The 19589-nt window shown below is 45.3% G+C and overlaps 1 protein-coding gene across 2 annotated transcripts in view; it reads right to left on the reverse strand.

The window, feature by feature from the left end:
- CERS5 (ceramide synthase 5) overlaps nt 1-19589 on the reverse strand; it is a 134213-nt gene that overhangs the window by 53573 nt on the left and 61051 nt on the right. The gene's annotated exons all lie outside the window — the stretch shown is intronic.

The following is a 19589-nucleotide window of genomic DNA, read 5'->3' on the forward strand; positions in this document are numbered from 1 at the left end:
CAGCTCTGGCGCTTTGAGTCTGCCAGGAGAAAAGCGCGATATAAAATGTAATTTGTCTTGTCTTGTATACAAGCTAGGCCCCAGACATCTTAAAGTGGTATAAAACCCAGCATTTCTTCTTTGCTCTAAAAGAATATTTACAGCGTATAATACACTACCACAATTTTGTTTTAGCAGAACAGCATTCAAAGGGTTAAAACACAGGACTAAAGGTGCCCATACATCTAGCGATGTACGGGCAGATTTGACGAAGAGACAAATCTCTCTTATTGAATCTGATAAGAGAGATATGTCAGCTGCCCATACACCACAGGCCGATTCCCGATCAATTTCAAGATGAAATCGATCCGGAATCGGTCTTTTGTGCCACATCCGCCACTGTGCCTTACCTCCCTAATGTATACATTACCTCTCCGCGTCCTCCTCTGGCTTCCGGGATTCCATCTACATACATACATACATACATACATACATACATACATGCGCACCTCAAGTGGTCTCCTAGTAAGGGCGCGCGCCCTCACTAGGAGACCACACGGGGCGCGTGTGTATGCAGAAAGATCCGTATTCGAACTGGTGATAACATTTTGTGTTTACTTAATTGTAGCAGAGAGGAATGTAAACATTCCCTGACTGTGCAGAAACTTCTTCTAATGTGTCCAGAACTGATACACTGCTCAGAAATAATTACTGGGTACATTACAATATAAATACACCCGTTATAAATAAAATGCAATGGCAGCTTTCAGAGCAAATAAAAAAACTGTACTTTGGGAACTTGTAATGTCTAAATTAATAATAATATTTGTGCACAAAAGCAAATATGATAACTGTATGGGATATAAAAAGTAGGAGAACATTTTTATTGAATATTATGTCAGAGTTTAATACCTCTAAGGATTTGTTGAAACGGTGTCACATCTTCCACAACTTCAGATCAAAAGGATCTAATAACAGGCGCATGCACGGCGCGACCGAGATGGCCGCTTGAGAGAGGAGCTCCAGCCCACGCCGCCATAGCCCGAGCCGCCGTACGCTTCCACTCCGCAATTATAAAGCGGCTCCCACCGGGATCCCCACCGGAACATCCCCTGCAGCAGATGCCACCAAAAGCGCCGCTCAAATCCATCCCACAGAGCGGCAAGATGGACCGTTACCTCCGCCCTGCAGGCCTCCAAGATGGCGCCGACAACGTGAGTCACACAGACCCTCCTCCCAGCCCAGAAACTCAGGCTGTCATGCCCGCAGACACCACTCCGATCACAGCCTCAATGCTGGAATCAGCTCTAGACAGGCACTATCGTGCCATGCATGAATCACTGCAGCAGCTTATGATCACAGCGCTGCAGGACATAAAAACTGATCTGGCAGGGCTGGGAGACCGCACTAATGTCTTGGAGGGGAAGGTAGACACCCTAGCACATAAACAAGCTGATCTTGAGGAAGAACAGCAGATTATTCTATCAGACCTCAAATCGCTCCGCACAGCCCAAGAAGACTCTGAGAACAGAGAAAGACGACAAAACCTGAGAATAAAGGGAGTCTCCATGACCATAAAACCTGACCAAATTGTACCACATCTTACTGAATTCTTTAAATCTGTGGCCCCAGATATCCCCGATGAACTATGGAGACTTGACAGAGCTCATAGATCGCTGAGTGAACGCCCATCATCTGCTCAGAGACCTAAGGACATCATCACCAGGCTCCATTATTATGAAGCTAAAGAGGCCGTGCTTCAAGCTCTCAGGAAATCCCCCTCAATCACTTTCAAAGGAGACGATATCCATGTTTATAATGACTTATCTTTAATAACTTTGGCAAAAAGGAGGGCTTTCAAACCCATCACACAACTACTTAGAGACTCCCACATTCCATACAAATGGGGATTTCCCTTCCGCCTCATAGTGATCAGAAACGGAATGACCTTTTCCATTTCAGATTTTGATAACGCTCCTATGTTCCTTAGGCAACTGGGCCTGAAGATGCCCCCGCCTCTACCAAACCCAAACAGATCACCTACTATCTCTTCTCCGCCGAGAAAAGTGCGTCATATCGCAGAATGGGCTAGAACGCCCGTTAGAAGCCTCACCTATCAACAAGGGTCAAAAGACATGGAAGCTCAGTCGACCTGATCAATATGACTGCCCCTATTTAGGGTCCAATTACCTTTGATCCTCTCATAAGACACTTAGATAATTGTTCCATATCTTTTGCTTGATCTCCGCTAATTATAGCCTAAAAACCTGCCTCCTCACTAAACACCTCTCCCCTTCCCCCCAACTCATGTTCTCAGATGTTATAGTACACAGTTTATAAATTCTCTCTCTTATTATTGATCCCGGGATAAAATGTCAGTATGCCGGCTCCAGGCTCTCGAGCGCTTACTTTGGGGTGCCAGCATCTGCCTCCGGAGAATCATGCCCAGGCAGTCCAGGCTTCTTGAAGGTCTGAACTTCTCTGGGATGACCTCACTCAGACAACCGATTTTGGTTGCCACAAATTGTAGCCTCATTTTTTGCAGAGGCTCTAAATCCTCTAATGCTGTTAAGATGTTATTTGTTTTTATGTGCTTGTTATACTTGTTTTGTCCTAGGAATACGATATATATACTTCCCCCTAATTCCCCCTGGATACAGTGTTCGACCTCTCGCCCCTTAAGTAACCATTTCAATCCAAAGGGCTATGGTTAAGCTTCTAACATTGAATGCAAAGGGTCTAAATATACCCCAGAAGAGACAATACCTCCTCCGAGACCTTAAAGGGACTCCGAGCAGTGCAGAAACTATGGAAAGATGCATATCATTTTAAAGCTCTCTTTCTCCTCTTTCCAATGATATATAAATCACAGCCCTACGCCTTTTAGTTTTCGCTATTTTTGCGATTGAAATTGCCGCGGCCACGATTTCAATCGCGAAAATAAAGAAAACTAACTACGGCAACGATTTAGGTGTCGCCAGAAAGAGGAGAATGAGAGCTTTAAAATGATATCCATCTTTCCATAGTTACATTGTATTACACAGGCCGACTTTTTCTGCTGAATGGAGCTGCTGACACTGGGGAAAGTGTCGTCCTGTGTAATACAATATAACTATGGCTTGATGGATATCATTTTAAAGCTCTCTTTCTCCTCTTTCTGGCGACACCTAAATCGTCGCTCTACGCCTTTTAGTTTTCTTTATTTTCGCGATTGAAATCGTGGCCGCGGCAATTTCAATCGCGGAAATAGCGAAAACTAAAAGGCGTAGGGCGGTGATTTATATATCATTGGAAAGAGGAGAAAGAGAGCTTTAAAATGATATGCATCTTTCCATAGTTTCTGCACTGCTCGGAGTCCCTTTAAGAGAATGGACATAGATATTGCTATGCTCCAAGAGACCCGCCTCCGGGAAGGTGACTCAATCCGATTAGGAAATAGACTCTACTCTGGGTTATATCTAGCTTCAGGACCAAATAAAAAAGCAGGGGTTGCAATCATACATAAAAACTCCCTCCCACTGCAAATAAACAAGACTATAAAAGACCCTAAAGGACACTACCTAATCCTAACAGGTACGCTGGCTGGAAAGCCAATCACCCTGGCCAATGTTTATGTTCCTAATCACCAACAAGCGCCCTTCCTCTCCCTTTTTTTAACAAAACTCCATAAAATTGCCACGGGCACTCTCCTATTGGGAGGTGATTTCAACTTAACATTCTCTTCCTCCAAGGATCGTAGCTCCCCCACCTCAACATCCTCAGCTGCCACACATAATCGCAACTCTCGCGAGTTCAGAAGGTTAATGAGAAAGTATAGACTACTTGATATATGGAGAATTAACAACCCCACTTCAACGGAATATACTTTCTACTCCCCCCCTCACGCTTCACACTCAAGATTAGATTACTTTTTCTCTGAAGCTACCCTAATCCCTTTGATAAAAAAGTCTGAAATTCATCCGGTAGCATGGTCGGATCACCATAGTGTATCCTTGGACCTAGAATGGCTACACAAACCGCATAAGCCTCTTCACTGGAGACTGAATGAGACTCTCCTCCAGGACAAATCTTTTACCTCTGAACTCGCTAGAGACCTGCAATCATTTTTCCAAACTAACACTGACTCAGTTTCATCCTACGGCATTCTATGGGAATCACACAAGGCCTATATCAGGGGCCTTTTTATAGCAGAGGGATCCAGAAAAAAGAAACTATCCTCCCAAAAACTAACATCACTTCACACAGCCCTATCCGCAGCTCAAAACACGTATAAATCCAACCCAACCCAAAACCACTTTCTCCAAGTACAACAACTTAAACAAAATATTCGCTCCCTACAATCCGCCCAAATTGAAAAAAGCCTCCGCTGGACCAAGCAACTTTTCTATGAGAGAGGGAACAAACCACACACAATTCTAGCCAGAAAACTAAACCCTAAAAACTCCCAACATTTAATCTACTCCATGAAAGATTCAACAGGTCACATACAGTATAACCCTCAAACAATTGCCCAAATTTTTACGGACTATTACGAACAGTTATACAATTTACCCGATCACAACAAAGACCCCACCTTTTTATCCCAAGTTGACTCCTTCTTGGCTCCTCTAAACTTACCCTTGCTCACTGACCCTCAACGTGCCATACTTAACTCCCCTATAACCACAACAGAACTAGCTGAGGTCATTAAATCACTTCCCTCCTCTAAATCCCCAGGACCCGACGGACTACCCTACTCTTACTATAAAAAATTCCAACATATCTTACTCCCCCACCTAGCCTCCTTAGCCTCTAAAATAATGGAAGGACATATTCCCCCCCCCCCCCCTCGATGCTAGCTTCCCTCCTCACGGTAATCCCTAAGGATGGAAAAGACCCCCAGCTACCCCAAAGCTACAGACCAATATCCCTACTAAACTCTGATCTAAAGATAATAACTAAAGCCCTCGCCAACCGTTTAAACCCAATACTCACAACTTTAATAAACAATGACCAGGTAGGCTTCATCCTGGGGCGCCAAGCTGGAGACAACACCAGGAAAGCAATAGACCTTATTTCAATAATGAATAGAGGAGGAAAACCCTCACTTCTCTTAAGTTTAGACGCGGAAAAAGCCTTTGATCGGCTCTCCTGGCCTTTTCTCTTCAAAGTGCTCCAGCATCAAGGTTTTACTGGACCTTTTATCACTCTTTTAAAATTCCTATACTCCTCCCCCACATCCAAGGTTAAACTACCCTCTGCTTCACCCTTGCCATTTAACATAAAAAATGGAACTAGGCAGGGCTGCCCCCTATCTCCCCTTCTATTCGCAATAAGCATCGAGCCCTTAGCCAGTGCCATCAGACTCAACAAAAACATCCTAGGAATAAAACACGGAGGCTATGAACATAAAATCTCGCTATTTGCCGATGACATCTTACTTTCCCTAGCCAACCCTACAACTTCTCTCCCAGCTCTACACTCTACAATATCCACATATGAAAAAATATCTGGGTTCAAACTGAACAAAGACAAAACAGAAGCTTTACCAATTAAAATTCCCCCAGGGATATTACTTGCTCTAAAATCCCATTACCCTTACAACTGGAGGACCCAAACCTTAAAATATTTAGGGATTAACTTAACCACCTCATATTCTTCTATATACAAACACAATTTCCCATCTTTGATTCAGAAAATCCTTCAAGATCTACATAAATGGACAGCTTACAAAATTTCGTGGATAGGGAGAATATACTCATTGAAAATGAATATACTACCACGTATACTGTATCTATTTGAGACCCTCCCAGTCCAGGTCCCCTCAGTTCAACTGTCCAAGTTACAATCTGCCTTCCTCAAATTTGTTTGGAATCACAAGCGCCCAAGAGTCTCAAAAGAGGTCCTTCTTTCCTCTAGGGAACAAGGAGGCCTGGGCCTACCTCACCTAAAATACTATTATCAGGCAGCACATCTACGACAGCTAACTGAATGGACTGACTACAGAGTTTTCTCCAAATGGGCAATAATAGAAGCTACGGAAGTCTCTCCACTATCTTTAGCTTCTTTCATATGGGTTGATAATCCCCCAAAACTACTACACTAATCCCAACCATTCCCTTTACCCTCAAAATATGGAAAACTACTGCGCAAAACGCAAGACTAAAATCTCATCCATCCCCCCTATTCCCCATATTAGGAAACTCTTTTTTTCCCCCCGGGAACCGATCCTACTTTTATTGCCCGATGGTACCAACTGGGTTTCTTCAACCTCAGGAACTGGGTAGATCCGGCTTCTGACAAACTACTTACACCATCTGCCATTCAGGAAAAAAAAATCTCTCCTACCCAACACTCTTCGAATTAAACCAAATCTACCACTTCTTGCAGAGCCTCACCAAGGGATCATCCTCCCTATCCTCATACACGGCTTATGAAAGGTTATGTATGCATAGGGGACATCAAAAAGGCCTAATCTCCCAAATATACTCCCTACTACAAACAAAATCAGGCTCTATGGATGTTTCCCATCCTTATATGAAAAAATGGGAAAATGCCCTATCAACTACCATAGACAAGGCAGACTGGGAAGATATTTGGGAGAATGCTAAACACTCCTCTATTTGTACTCAAATTAAAGAAAACATATATAAAATATTGTTTAGATGGTATCGGACCCCCGAAGTCCTCTCTAAAATATACCCCCAGGTTCCTGACATATGCTGGAGAGGATGTTCTCTTACAGGCTCCCTGGAACACATTTTCTGGTCCTGTCCGGTAATTGTCCCATTATGGGAAGAAGTCCAACAACTGATTCTGTCAATCCTAGATGTTTCAATCCCAGTAGATCCAATCATTATGTTGTTGGGAAAGCCCACCCCTGGCGTGAGCAAATTCGCCAAACGACTGATTAATCATATATTAACTGCAACTAGGCTTTCGATTGCCTCAGCCTGGAAAAGTATAGCTCCTCCTAACATATCAGAAGTTAAAATTAAAATCAACTGGATCAAATCCATGGAACAAATGACGGCAACACTCAGAGGCACGGAGGAACTCTACCATAAAGTCTGGGGACCATGGTTACTCAACTCACCAGACTATATGCCTCCTTAATCTTTCCAGACAAGTTCCCCCCTCCTCTATAAATCATGGGAAATAGACCCCTTGCATCAACTCTCTTTAGTGACCTTCTTCCCTTACATATAATACTTTGGGCTGAGATGGACGAACACTGTATACCAGTATTCTCTCTTCCTCCCCCCCCCCCCCCCTCACCCTTCCCTCTCCTCCCCCAGATCCTACTTCTCTCCCAATACCAACTTCTTTAGTCTCTTCTTAACCTACCTAAGAACTTGCTAAACAATAAGTGAACCCAAATCCACTCTAGCCCTATACCCACAGGATATTTCAACTACAAAAGATGTCTCATCCTCAGAACATATTCACTTACAGGATAAGACACTCTTCACTCTCGGACGAAAATCCAACTTACTTTCAGATCTACATCTGGACATTGATTCCTCAGGAACACTCCCTTTTGCTTTTTCTCATAATTTTTTTTCTTTTTCTTTCTCTTTTCTCTTATTCAGAAAATATGTTGGAGTCTGACAAGCTCAGACTGAAGAAGTTGTTATATAACTGCTTGATAAATACGAATGTCCTCTGTCGGACAACCTGTACTGTACCAACTGATCTATGTCTATGGCTAATTACCAATAATTGTTAATAAAAATAGAGTTACAAAAAAAAAAAAAGGATCTAATAACTTGACCAGCCCCAGAGTCCAACTAAAAACCTTTGGAGACAGAGCTTTCTGTCATGCCCAATACCCTTTGGAATGCCTTGCCAAACTTAACGCTGTATTCACAGTGGGATGTAGCGTTTCAATGCAACGTTAGAGTCGCAACGTGTCTGCGTTAAGGGGTAACGCACTGCAAGCAGCGAGTTACCACAACGCAACATTTTTTTTAACAAGACTAATGTCCCACTGTGAACGGCCCATAGGATTAGCATTGCAGTGCGGTAAGCTGCGTTATAAGACTTTATAGGGTAATGAGCTGGTGTAATTTGAGCTGACAGCTGTCAGCCGACTTTTCCAAATTCTGAGCCAATATGTAAACACAGGAGCTTAACACTTTCTGTGCTCCCAGGATAACAGGAAGTAACCACGCTGCAGAATCTCAGTAGCAGTTCTGTAAGCTGTACCAAAGAATTTTTTTTTTTGTAAAGGTTATGCATCTCATCTCAGAGCAGAATGCAGGAGGTGGGGGAGCGATGGGGAATGGGCGGAGATGCACAACTGGGCAGAGCTTCCCAGTGACAGATGGGGAAGGGACGTTAGAATACCTCCCATGTGGACGTTTTGCAGGAGTGTCTATCCTGCAAGAGACATCCCTACCCCTTAAGATTGCCAACAAGCTACACGTTGACAATTTTAGAGGATAACAGCGGGGCACAAGGGTGGGCAGAGAGCGGCACAGTGGACACAGAGGCAGGTCATGGACTGGGGACATGCCTCTGTGTCCCATCTGCCTCCTCTGCGCCACCTCGGGTACACTTTAAGGAAAAAAGGTGCTTGTGGTTACTGGCAACTACTTTTCCTGAACTCCATTACACCCACAAAAGACTTGACAAAACAAGTTTATAGAATTACTATTTAAAATGCCTATTTTATAGTACCCAGATACATTTGTTCTAAGCAGATAACTCCAGGCAATATATGTTCTCAGTAAATCTGCACCTGTAGAAACACAGGAAGTGCCGCCTTTGTCAGCAAAATCAGCATTCTGGTCCTGTGATAGATCACTGGGCTGTGGCTGATAAAAGCTCTTTTGGGGAGATCTGGAAGGCGCACACAGATTTTATGTGGAAATCGATTGAAAATCTAGGTGTAATGTGTGGCAGGAATCGAGCTGATAGATCCCTTTCTGACCAGATTATGATCTGAGAAGGATCTATCTGTTGGCCATATTGACCAGTGTATGTAGACACACATACAATTTTCACAACAGGCAACCTTCTATTAAAGGGGCACTATGGTGAAAAATTGTAAAATTTAAAATATGTGCAAACAGTATGTTTTTTCCGGAGTAAAATGAGCTCTAAATTACTTTTCTCCTATGTTGCTGTCACTTACAGTAGGTAGTGAAAATCTGACAGAAACAACAGGTTTTGGACTATCCATCTCTTCACAGGAGATTCTCAGCAAGGCTTTTATTCTGTATAAAGATATTCCATAAAAATGATTTAAATAATGATGCTGGCCAGCTTCCCTGCTGGCTACACAGTTTTTTTGGCAGTTGGACGGAGCAAATCCCCCATGAAGAGATGGACTAGTCCAAAAACGCCCAACCTCCCCCAACTGTTTGCACGCTTTTTATTTTTATTTTTTTGCAGTTGGGCAGAGCAACTGCCATTCACTAAGTGCTTTTGAAAATAAAGAAATCCCTGAGAATCCCCCCTTAAAGAGAATCTGTACTCTGAAATTCTTACAATAAAAAGCATACCATTCTATTCATTATGTGCTCCTGGTCCCCTCTGTGCTGTTTCTGCCATTCTCTGCTGCAAACCTGGCTTGTAATTGCCAGTTTTAGGCAGTGTTTACAAACAAACTAACCAGCTTCTAATAGGCTCAGCTAAGCAGAGTGTGTTAGTCACACAGAGCCTGCAGGGGGTGTGTACAGCTTCTAGCTAATCACAAGCAGCCCTGCACATTCCAGTCTGACTGCCTCAGCCTGACTGTGCCGACTATAGAGAGAAGATTAGATCATATAACAGAGATAACACAGCTACTGTGCAATTAGGAAAAGCTGCAGTAAGCCAGACCACATTAGAAAAGGCATAGGAACTTATAGCATAGAAGAAATAAAGATAAACAATTTGTTACAGAGTCTCTTTAAGGAGCTGGGATAATCCAAAACCTGTCAGTTCTGTCAGATTTCTGCTGCCTACTGTAAGTGACAGCAACATAGAAGAAAAGTAATTTATAGCTCATTGTACTCTGGAAAAAAACATACTTATCTGTATAGGTTTGCGAATATTTAAAAATTTTTTTGCCATAGTGCCTCTATAAATATTTCTGGCGTACTATCATGTTAGGGCCATTTTCCACTGCTGCAGAGTCCACAGAGTTCCCCTGCAAGCAATTAGAGCAGGGAAACTCTTCCTGTTGCGCCAAGAGCTTGGCCATCCAAATTCCACAGCATGCTACAATTTACTGCAGCAAACACCTGAATCCCTATAGAAGTGCATGGCAGGGCTACAGGGAATCAGATCTGTACTCGCATCTCTGCAAGTGCCGATGTGTGTCCTGCAAGTCTCACGCAGGCCCAGTGGAAACCAGCCCTTATGCTAGGAACACACGTTTCCTTTTTGTGGTAGAATCTTTCCGATTGATGCCTTCGATAAATTCCATCATATCCGATTCTCCGCTCGATTGCTTTCCGCTCGATTTCTCATAGAAGTGAATGGAAAAAAAGATAAGAAAAATGAGCGGAAGATAAGAGAATAGAGCAGAGAATAGAATGGTAAATCGATCGCGCAGAGAACTGACTGTAAAAAAGTATCGCGTGTTCCCAGCATTAGACATATTGAACTACTTTACAGCAGGGGCACTTCAACAAGTCCTGTAAGGAATCACTTTGGATTTCTGACTTTTGCATAACTAGGATTCCTGCTGGCAGAAGATGACAGCTGATCGATTTTGTTTCTCAGAGATGCCCTTTAAACTGTAAGATAAATATGTTCAAAGTGCAGTGTGATAAACTCTCTCTTAATCCCATGATTTGTTATCTCTGTGCCCTATGGCACCATTCATTTCACACAGCGTATATGTCTGGTCTGCAGAATGTAGTGTTGTAAACAAATCGCCTGCTGGAGTCTGTACCCTGCAACCTGGCAACCTACTGCCAGCACTGCAAGGGATGGAAGGCATCCAAGCAATACCTGTGAAGACCATTGTCTCCAGGGTGTTGCCTCAGATCCCATTTAGTCTGGAGTAGAGTATTTTTTTTAACGCAACTGAACAGTACTTTATTGTTTTATCACAAGTGGAATGAGGAGTGGCTGCACCAGAACTTTGCACGAGGCTTATCAGATTATGGACGTGCCGATGAACTAACCAACAACTTGTGTAATTAAACAGCCTGTTGATCATCAGCAGGTTTCACATGTGTTTAGCCCAGTGTATAGTTCTGGTTCAGCCTCTTCTAATTCCCCCTCTTAGGGCTCAGACACACTACAAGTGCTTTTCTGAGCGCTTTTTGCCCATCAGAGCTTTCTGAGAGCTTTTTAACCTGCTGAGCGGTCTGGACGAGCTCAGCTCGTCCAACACCGCCAGAGGCTGCCGCTCAGGCCCTGCTGGGCCGATTTTCGTAAAATAAAAAGCAGCACACGCAGCCGGCACTTTGCCAGCCGCGTGTGCTGCCTGATCGCCGCCGCAAGCAGCGGCGAAAGAGGGTCCCCCCAGCCGCCTGAGCCCAGCGTAGCCGGAACAAAAAGTTCCGGCCAGCGCTAAGGGCTGGATCGGAGGCGGCTGACGTCAGGACGTCGGCTGACGTCGATGACGTCACTCCGCTCGTCGCTATGGCGACGATCTAAGCAAAACAAGGAAGGCCGCTCATTGCGGCCTTCCTTGTTTATTCTGGGCGCCGGAGGCGATCAGAAGAACGCCTCCGGAGCGCCCTCTAGTGGGCTTTCATGCAGCCAACTTTCAGTTGGCTGCATGAAATAGTTTTTTTTTATTTAAAAAAAACCCTCCCGCAGCCACCCTGGCGATTTAATCAGAACGCCAGGGTGGTTAAAAAACGCTCCCATTGACTTACTGTATATACTCGCGTATAAGCCTAATTTTTCAGCAATAAACCTGTACTGGGAGAACATCTGGCTACTGTAGAGGGGGCTATATTGGGGAGGAGACTTATACACAAGTCAATCACTTTTTTCCTGGTTTCTGAGGGAAAAAGTGGGTATCTCAGCTTATACACAGGTCAGCTTATATGTGAGTATATACTGTACATTAAAATCGCAGTAATATCTTGTGATTTTACCGCAATCTTTTTTTCCCATGATTTTAATGTAAATCAATGGGAACGAATTTTAAAAAGCTCTCTGAAAGCTCTGATGGCCAAAAAACCGCTTAGGGCTCTTTCACATCAGACAACGCGAACAGGAGCCGTTCTCCTGCACGCGTTGTCTGCCTGCGGCGTGTCGTCGGGTATCTGCGGTGCGACGCAATCAGCGGCGGTAGCTGGTAATTAAACCCGACGGAAAACGCCGGCTCGCGGGTGCGTTGGAGGAAAAACTGCGTCCGGGTGCGTCGGAACCGCAACGCATCGAAACGCAGCGTCGAGTGTGAAAGGTAAAATGAAAGTCTATGGACTTTCATCTTACCTTGGTTAACGCAAACGGCTTCCGTTTGCGTTAACGCAGAAAGTCTGCCCTAATGTGAAAGAGCCCTTATAGTGTGCCTGAGCCCTTAGAGAAAATATTTTCGAATGGGTCTTGGTGGAGATATATGACAGTGCCCATTCTCCTCCTGCTTTAGGCTCATCACAGCACCACTGGAGGTATGAGAGGACAAGAAAGTGTCATTAGGTTTCATGCTCAAACGCATAGGTCTCCACCACAGGGAGAGCAAATGAGTCAGACCTGTTCCAACACAGCTGTATACTTCTGCTGCACAAAGGTTAATAGGAATTTAACCACTTTACCTCCCGCGGTACGGATTTTTCCGTCCCTTTTTCCACTCTGTCACCACCAAGGGATGGAGAAATCCGTACCTGACGCCGCTCCCGCCGCTGTCCGCGCTCCCGTTTGCTCGTCCACGCGCCCCCACCCTCGTGCACGCCGCCGCCCGCCCGGAGATCAATGAACGGGAAAAACCTTTCCCGTTCGTTGATCGCAGCCCCCCGCAATCATCAGCTACTTCTACGAGAAGCAGTGCGATCATTGTGGAAAAAAAGTTGCCCAGCCTCCCTGAACTTCCTGCAAGCGTACTTCCTGTACGCTTGCAGGTCGCATAAACAAAAACTCACTGTGGCCAAATCGTAAAACTACACCCTAAAGCATTTTTTCATATACAAATACATTAAACATTAAAAATTCTCTCATTACCTCCCACACTCCCCAATTTATTTTTTTTGTAATTTAAAAATATATATATATATATACAATTAAAAAAAAAAATACATAAATAGTTACCTTAGGGACTGAACTTTTTAAATATTTATGTCAAGAGGGTATAACACTGTTACCTTATAAACTATGGGCTTGTAATTAGGGATGGACGCAAAACTGAAAAAAATGCACCTTTATTTCCAAATAAAATATTGGCACCAAACATTGTGATAGGGACATAATTTAAACGGTTTTATAACTGGGACAAATGGGCAAATAAATGTCATGGGTTTTAATTACAGTAGCATGCATTATTTAGCATCCCATTAAAACACATTTAGAATAAAATAATTCTTGGCATTATGTCCCACCTAAAGAAAGCCTAATTGGTGGCGAAAAAAAACAAGACATAGTTCATTTCATTGTGAGAAGTAATGATAAAGTTATAGACGAATTAATGGAAGGAGCGCTGAAAGGTGAAAATTGCTCTGGTGCTCAAGGGGTAAAACCCCTCAGTGGTGAAGTGGTTAAAGAAGCATGTTCCTGGCCCTGATCACCTTCTCACTGCCCAGAGGAAAAAGCAAGGCAGTCTACCAGCACCTAGGTACCCCTGCCCTCAAATTGCTCCTTAAAGAGAATCTGTATTGTTAAAAATCGCACAAAAGTAAACATACCAGTGCGTTAGGGGACATCTCCTATTCCCTTCTGTCACAATTTCGCTGCTCCCCGCCGCATTAAAAGTAGTCAAAAACAGTTTTAAAAAGTTTGTTTATAAACAAACAAAATGGCCACCAAAACCGGAAGTAGGTTGATGTACAGTATGTCCACACAGAAAATACATCCATACACAAGCAGGCTGTATACAGCCTTCCTTTTGAACCTCAAGAGATCATTTGTGTTTACCTTCTGTCCCCCTGCAGCTCTCATCCACTGAATACTAGTGACAGGCTGATCATTTTTTCCTGCAGACAGCTCTGCCCGGTGTCTGTAATTCCTCAGTATGTGACAGCCCAGCTCCTTTCACAGCCTAACACAGGACGATTTATCAAGCTTGTAAAAGGCAGCTCTCTTCTCTCACTGACAAGAGAGCAGAGGCTGCGTAATGTAAATAGCACACACAGGAGTGTGTATAGAGGGGGCATGGGGGGAGGGGCGTGCATAACAGATCAACAACACTGAAGAATTGGCAGCCTTCCAGACACCGGGCGACAAATCCGACAGGGGAAAGATACGTTGATTTATTACAGAGATGGTGATAGTAGAAAGTGCTGCAGTAAGCCAGATCACATTAGAATAGGTTTAGGAACTTGTAGGATAGTAGAAAAAAAGATGAAATTTTTGTTACAGAGTTTTTTTTAAAGAGACCCTGTACTAAAAAAAAAAAAAATCCCGTGTTGCATTTCATAGTGGAAAAGAGCCCTAAAGGGGGCTTAGATGCTTTCCTTGCATTGAAAGACATCCATGGCTATAAATACTAGATAGGCCCAGTGGCGATGATCCAGGGATTTTATCTGATTGCCATCTGGGGTTGGGAAGGAATTTTTTCCCTTTTGGGGCTAATTGAACCATGCCTTGTAAGGGTTTTTCACCTTCCTCTGGATCAACAGGGATATGTGAGGGAGCACGCTGGTGTTGTACTTTGTTCTCTGGTTGAACTCGATGGACGTATGTCTTTATTCAACCCAAATTACTATGCAACTTACTATGTAAGTGATGTGCTCAAGCATCCAAATCGTTTAGCCCTGCCAAGCACGGCTACAGAGATTCGGGTACATGGTGCAGAAAAAAAATTGAAGCATGCCATCCTGAATCATAATGACAAGCAATGTGGATGGCAAGCATTTGCCTTAAAGAGTAACTGTTAGCCCCCAAATTGAAATTTAAAACACTATTGCAATGTTTTATTTATTATATAAGTGAGCCAAAAAGCCAATGTACAAGTTAAAAATCAATCTAATTTTGTTACTATCTAACCTTTTCCCCCAGCTCCGGACGCAAGCCACATATCAGATACTGTAGCATGCAGAGCATGCCTATGTCTGGCCGACCCCCCTCTCCCCCCCCAGGACCAGGTGCCAATATATTCTCCCCACCGCAGCTGACCGCTCTGACACGGAGAGAGAGCGGCAGCACTTCCAGAGCAGCACCGCAGAGCAGCCAGCGCCGTGCATCTCTCTCACATGTGATTCTCTCACATGTGACTCGGCGGCGGCTGCTCTGCGGTGCTGCTCTGGAAGTGCTGCCGCTCTCTCTCCGTGTCAGAGCGGTCAGCTGCGGTGGGGAGAATATATTGGCACCTGGTCCTGGGGGGGAGAGGGGGGTCGGCCAGACATAGGCATGCTCTGCATGCTACAGTATCTGATATGCGGCTTGCGTCCGGAGCTGGGGGAAAAGGTTAGATAGTAACAAAATTAGATTGATTTTTAACTTGTACATTGGCTTTTTGGCTCACTTATATAATAAATAAAACATTGCAATAGTGTTTTAAATTTCAATTTGGGGGCTAACAGTTACTCTTTAATAGGCAGCGTTTCCCTGTGCGACTCGCCTGTGGGTGAAACGCTGCAGATTCAGCCCTTGTGGAAATAGGTCCTTGCTCTTGCTGAATCAATGGATGAAATGGCTGCTGGGAAAAAAACCAAAACATTTCAGACAGATTTTGTGTCTGGAATGAGGCAGAACGTTTTCCCAGTTGTGGTGGTCTGGCTCTATTATAGCGCCACTCTCCAGGTAGATTAACCACCTGAGCGGTCTGGACGAGCTCAGCTCGTCCAACACCGCCGGAGGCTGCCGCTCAGGCCCTGCTGGGCCGATTTACATCAAATAAAAAGCAGCACACGCAGCCGGCACTTTGCCAGCCGCGTGTGCTGCCTGATCGCCGCCGCTCTGCGGCGATCCGCCGCGAGCAGCGGCGAAAGAGGGTCCCCCCAGCCGCCTGAGCCCAGCGTAGCCGGAACAAAAAGTTCCGGCCAGCGCTAAGGGCTGGATCGGAGGCGGCTGACGTCAGGACGTCGGCTGACGTCGATGACGTCACTCCGCTCGTCGCTATGGCGACGATATAAGCAAAACAAGGAAGGCCGCTCATTGCGGCCTTCCTTGTTTATTCTGGGCGCCGGAGGCGATCGGAAGATCGCCTCCGGAGCGCCCTCTAGTGGGCTTTCATGCAGCCAACTTTCAGTTGGCTGCATGAAATAGTTTTTTTTTTATTTAAAAAAAACCCTCCCGCAGCCACCCTGGCGATTTAATCAGAACGCCAAGGTGGTTAAGGAGCAGAGCATCTCTGTCGTAATAAACCTGTTGTATTCTGCTCATTTCACTTTCTTTGTCCTGTGATAGCCGTTTCCATGTTTGAGTATTTGTAGCATCAAAAGTACTATATCAATAACTACATACGCAGTAGCAAGAACTTCCCAAAGTACTGTATGCTTATAAGCCTAATTTTTCAACACAAAAAATGTGCTGAAAAGTTACTCCTTTGGCTTATAAGCGAGTCAGTGGAGCAGGTTTTGTTAGTGGCTCCCTGCTCCCCATCCCCTCTGAAACATGATGTGCAGAGTGCGCTGCTCAGGACTATTTTGTGCTAATAATTGCCTGACTCCACCATCACCTTAACCACTTGCCGACCGCCTTAAGCCGATGGGCGGCAGCAAGGGCTGGGCCCAAACGACCGCAATACGCCCATCGGCGGCGGGGAGCATGGTTATGCGGCGATCGCGTGACGCGATCTGCCGCTGGCGCTCTTACCCGCCGTACGGAAGTGGTGGCGGGAAATTAACTCCTTGATCGCCGCATACAAATGTATAATACGCTTTGTAATGTATACAAAGCGTATTATACAGGCTGCCTCCTGCCCTGGTAGTCACAGTGATCGAGGGACCACCAGGGCAGGCTGCAGCCCTCCATGTCTGCACCCAAACACACTGATTGTGCCCCCCAGGCCTCTGATCGCCCACAGCACCCCTCAGACCCCCCCCCCCAGACCCCTGTTTGCACCCAATCACCCCCCTAATCACCCATTAATTACTCCCTGTCACTATCAGTGCTATTTTATAGATTAGGTTCTAAACTGCCCCCTGGGGGCTCCTGATCACCCCCACACCCTCAGATCCTCCCCAGACCCCCCCCCCCCCAGACCCACTCCCGTGTACTGTATACATCTATCCTCCCCTGTACTCACCCATTGATCACCTGTCAATCACCCATCAATCACCCCCTGTCACTGCCACCCATCAGATCAGACCCTAACCTGCCTCTTACGGGCACCCAATTACCCACCCACACCATCAGCTCGCCCGCAGACCCACCCTCAGATCACCTCCAAAGTGCATTGTTTACATCTGTTCTCCCCTCTAAATCACCCACTGATCACCCATCAATCACCCCCTGTCACTGCTAACCATCAGATCAGACACTAATGTGCCCCTTGGGCACCCAATTACCCGCCCACACCCTCAGAACGCCCTCAGACCTCCCCCCCTGTGTACTGTATACATCCATTCTCCCCTGTAATCACCCACTAATCACCTGTCCATCACCCATAAATCACCACCTGTCACTGCCACCCATCAGATCAGACCCTAACCTGCCTCTTGCGGGCATCTGATCACCCACCCACACCGTCAGATCGCCCGCAGACCCACCCTCAGATAACCTCAAAAGTGCATTGTTTACATCTGTTCTCCCCTCTAAATCGCCCAATCACCCCGTCACCACCTTTCACTGCTACCCATCAGATCAGAGCCTAATCTGCCCCTTGGGTACCCAATCACCGGCCCACACCCTCAGAACGCCCTCAGACCCCCCCCCCCCCCCGTATACATCTATTCTCCCCTGTAAAATCACCCACTGATCACCTGTCAATCACCCATCAATCACCCCCTGTCACTGCCACCCATCAGATCAGATCCTAACCTGCCCCTTGGGCAACCAAACACCCGCCCAAACCCTCAGAATGCCCTCAGATCCCAGCCCTGATCACCTCGCCAGTGCATTGCTTGCATCTATTCTCCCCTCTAATCACACCCTGATCGCCTACCAATCACCCCGTCACTGCTACCCATCAGATCAGACCCCAAACTGCCCCCTGTGGGAACCCAAACACCCGCCCACACCCTCAGACCCCGCCTGAACACCTCTCCAGTGCATTATTTACACCTGTTCTCCCCTCTAATCACCCCCTGAGACACCCATTAATCACCTCCTGTCACCCCCCTAGCACTCCTATCCATCAGATCAGGCCCTAATCTGCCCCCTGCGGGCATCTGATCACCCGGCCAAACCCTCACCCGCCCCACCGCAGTGACCCCATTTTAGAAAGAAGACACCCCAAGGTATTCCGTTAGGTGTATGATGAGTTCATAGAAGATTTTATTTTTTGTCACAAGTTAGTGGAAAATGACACTGTGAAAAAAAAAACAATAAAAATCAATTTATGCTAACGTGTGACAAAAAATAAAATCTTCTATGAACTCACCATACACCTAACGGAATACCTTGGGGTGTATTCTTTCTAAAATGGGGTCACTTGTGGGGTTCCTATACCGGGGCACATGTCAGTTAAATCATGTGTGTATGATGATCTGCAGATCTCATAGACTATCATTGCAATTTGCAGGAATGGATTTTTGGCAGGAACAGATCTTTTGCAGACACTGATCTTTTGTGTCTGTACAGCATCTTTGTGTGCAGCATCTTGCAAAGATTTGTCTGATGGGGAGTTCAGCTCCATAGAACAGACTGTGTAGAGTATGGCTCTTATACTACATGAAGGGTGGTAAGATTGGTCTGTGATCTTTCATTTTCCAAAGACTATAGTCTGATGTGTGTATGAGCCTTAAGCTGCAGGAGATGCCTCAGGAAAAGTGGATTCCGGTTACACTTAAAGCAGACCATGAACTCAGAACTTCCTCTCTGCTCTAAAAGATAAGCAACAGCATAACCACCTTTAAGGCCTCTTGCACACTGCAAGCAATTCAGATTCAGATTCCGCTTTTTAATCAGTTTTTACACCCGATTCAGATTCCGATTTGCAGTGTGCAGGGAGCAAACTGCAAATCGGAATCGGAAGTAAAAACCGATTAAAAAGCGGAATCTGAATCTGAGTCGCTTGCAGTGTGCAAGAGGCCTAAAGCAGATCTGAGATGAAAAACTTAACTATAACAAGTAACTTGTCTATATAGCTTATCTAAAGTTTAGATATCTTACACAGCATATCTAGCTACAAGCAGCTTCAAAAGTTTAAGATTTTTTATTTCTGTGCTACGAGGGCAGCCATGTTCTGTTTGTCACATTGTCACAGGCTGAGGGCTGGAGATGCTATCAGCTTGCCTGTGTGTAAATTCAGTCTCCTCTCCTCCCCTCTGCCTCTGAAATCAATGGCTAGTATCCTCCTCCTCCTGCCCAGACTGAGCTCCCATAAGCCCTACAGTGCCAAGGCACAAAAGGAGCTGTGGGTGAGGCTTGTTTATTTTACAGGGAAAGAGGTGTTACAGGGAAAGAGGGGTTACAGGGAA

Source organism: Hyperolius riggenbachi, chromosome 2, assembly GCF_040937935.1.
Source record: "Hyperolius riggenbachi isolate aHypRig1 chromosome 2, aHypRig1.pri, whole genome shotgun sequence".
Classification (NCBI taxonomy): Eukaryota; Metazoa; Chordata; class Amphibia; order Anura; family Hyperoliidae; genus Hyperolius; species Hyperolius riggenbachi.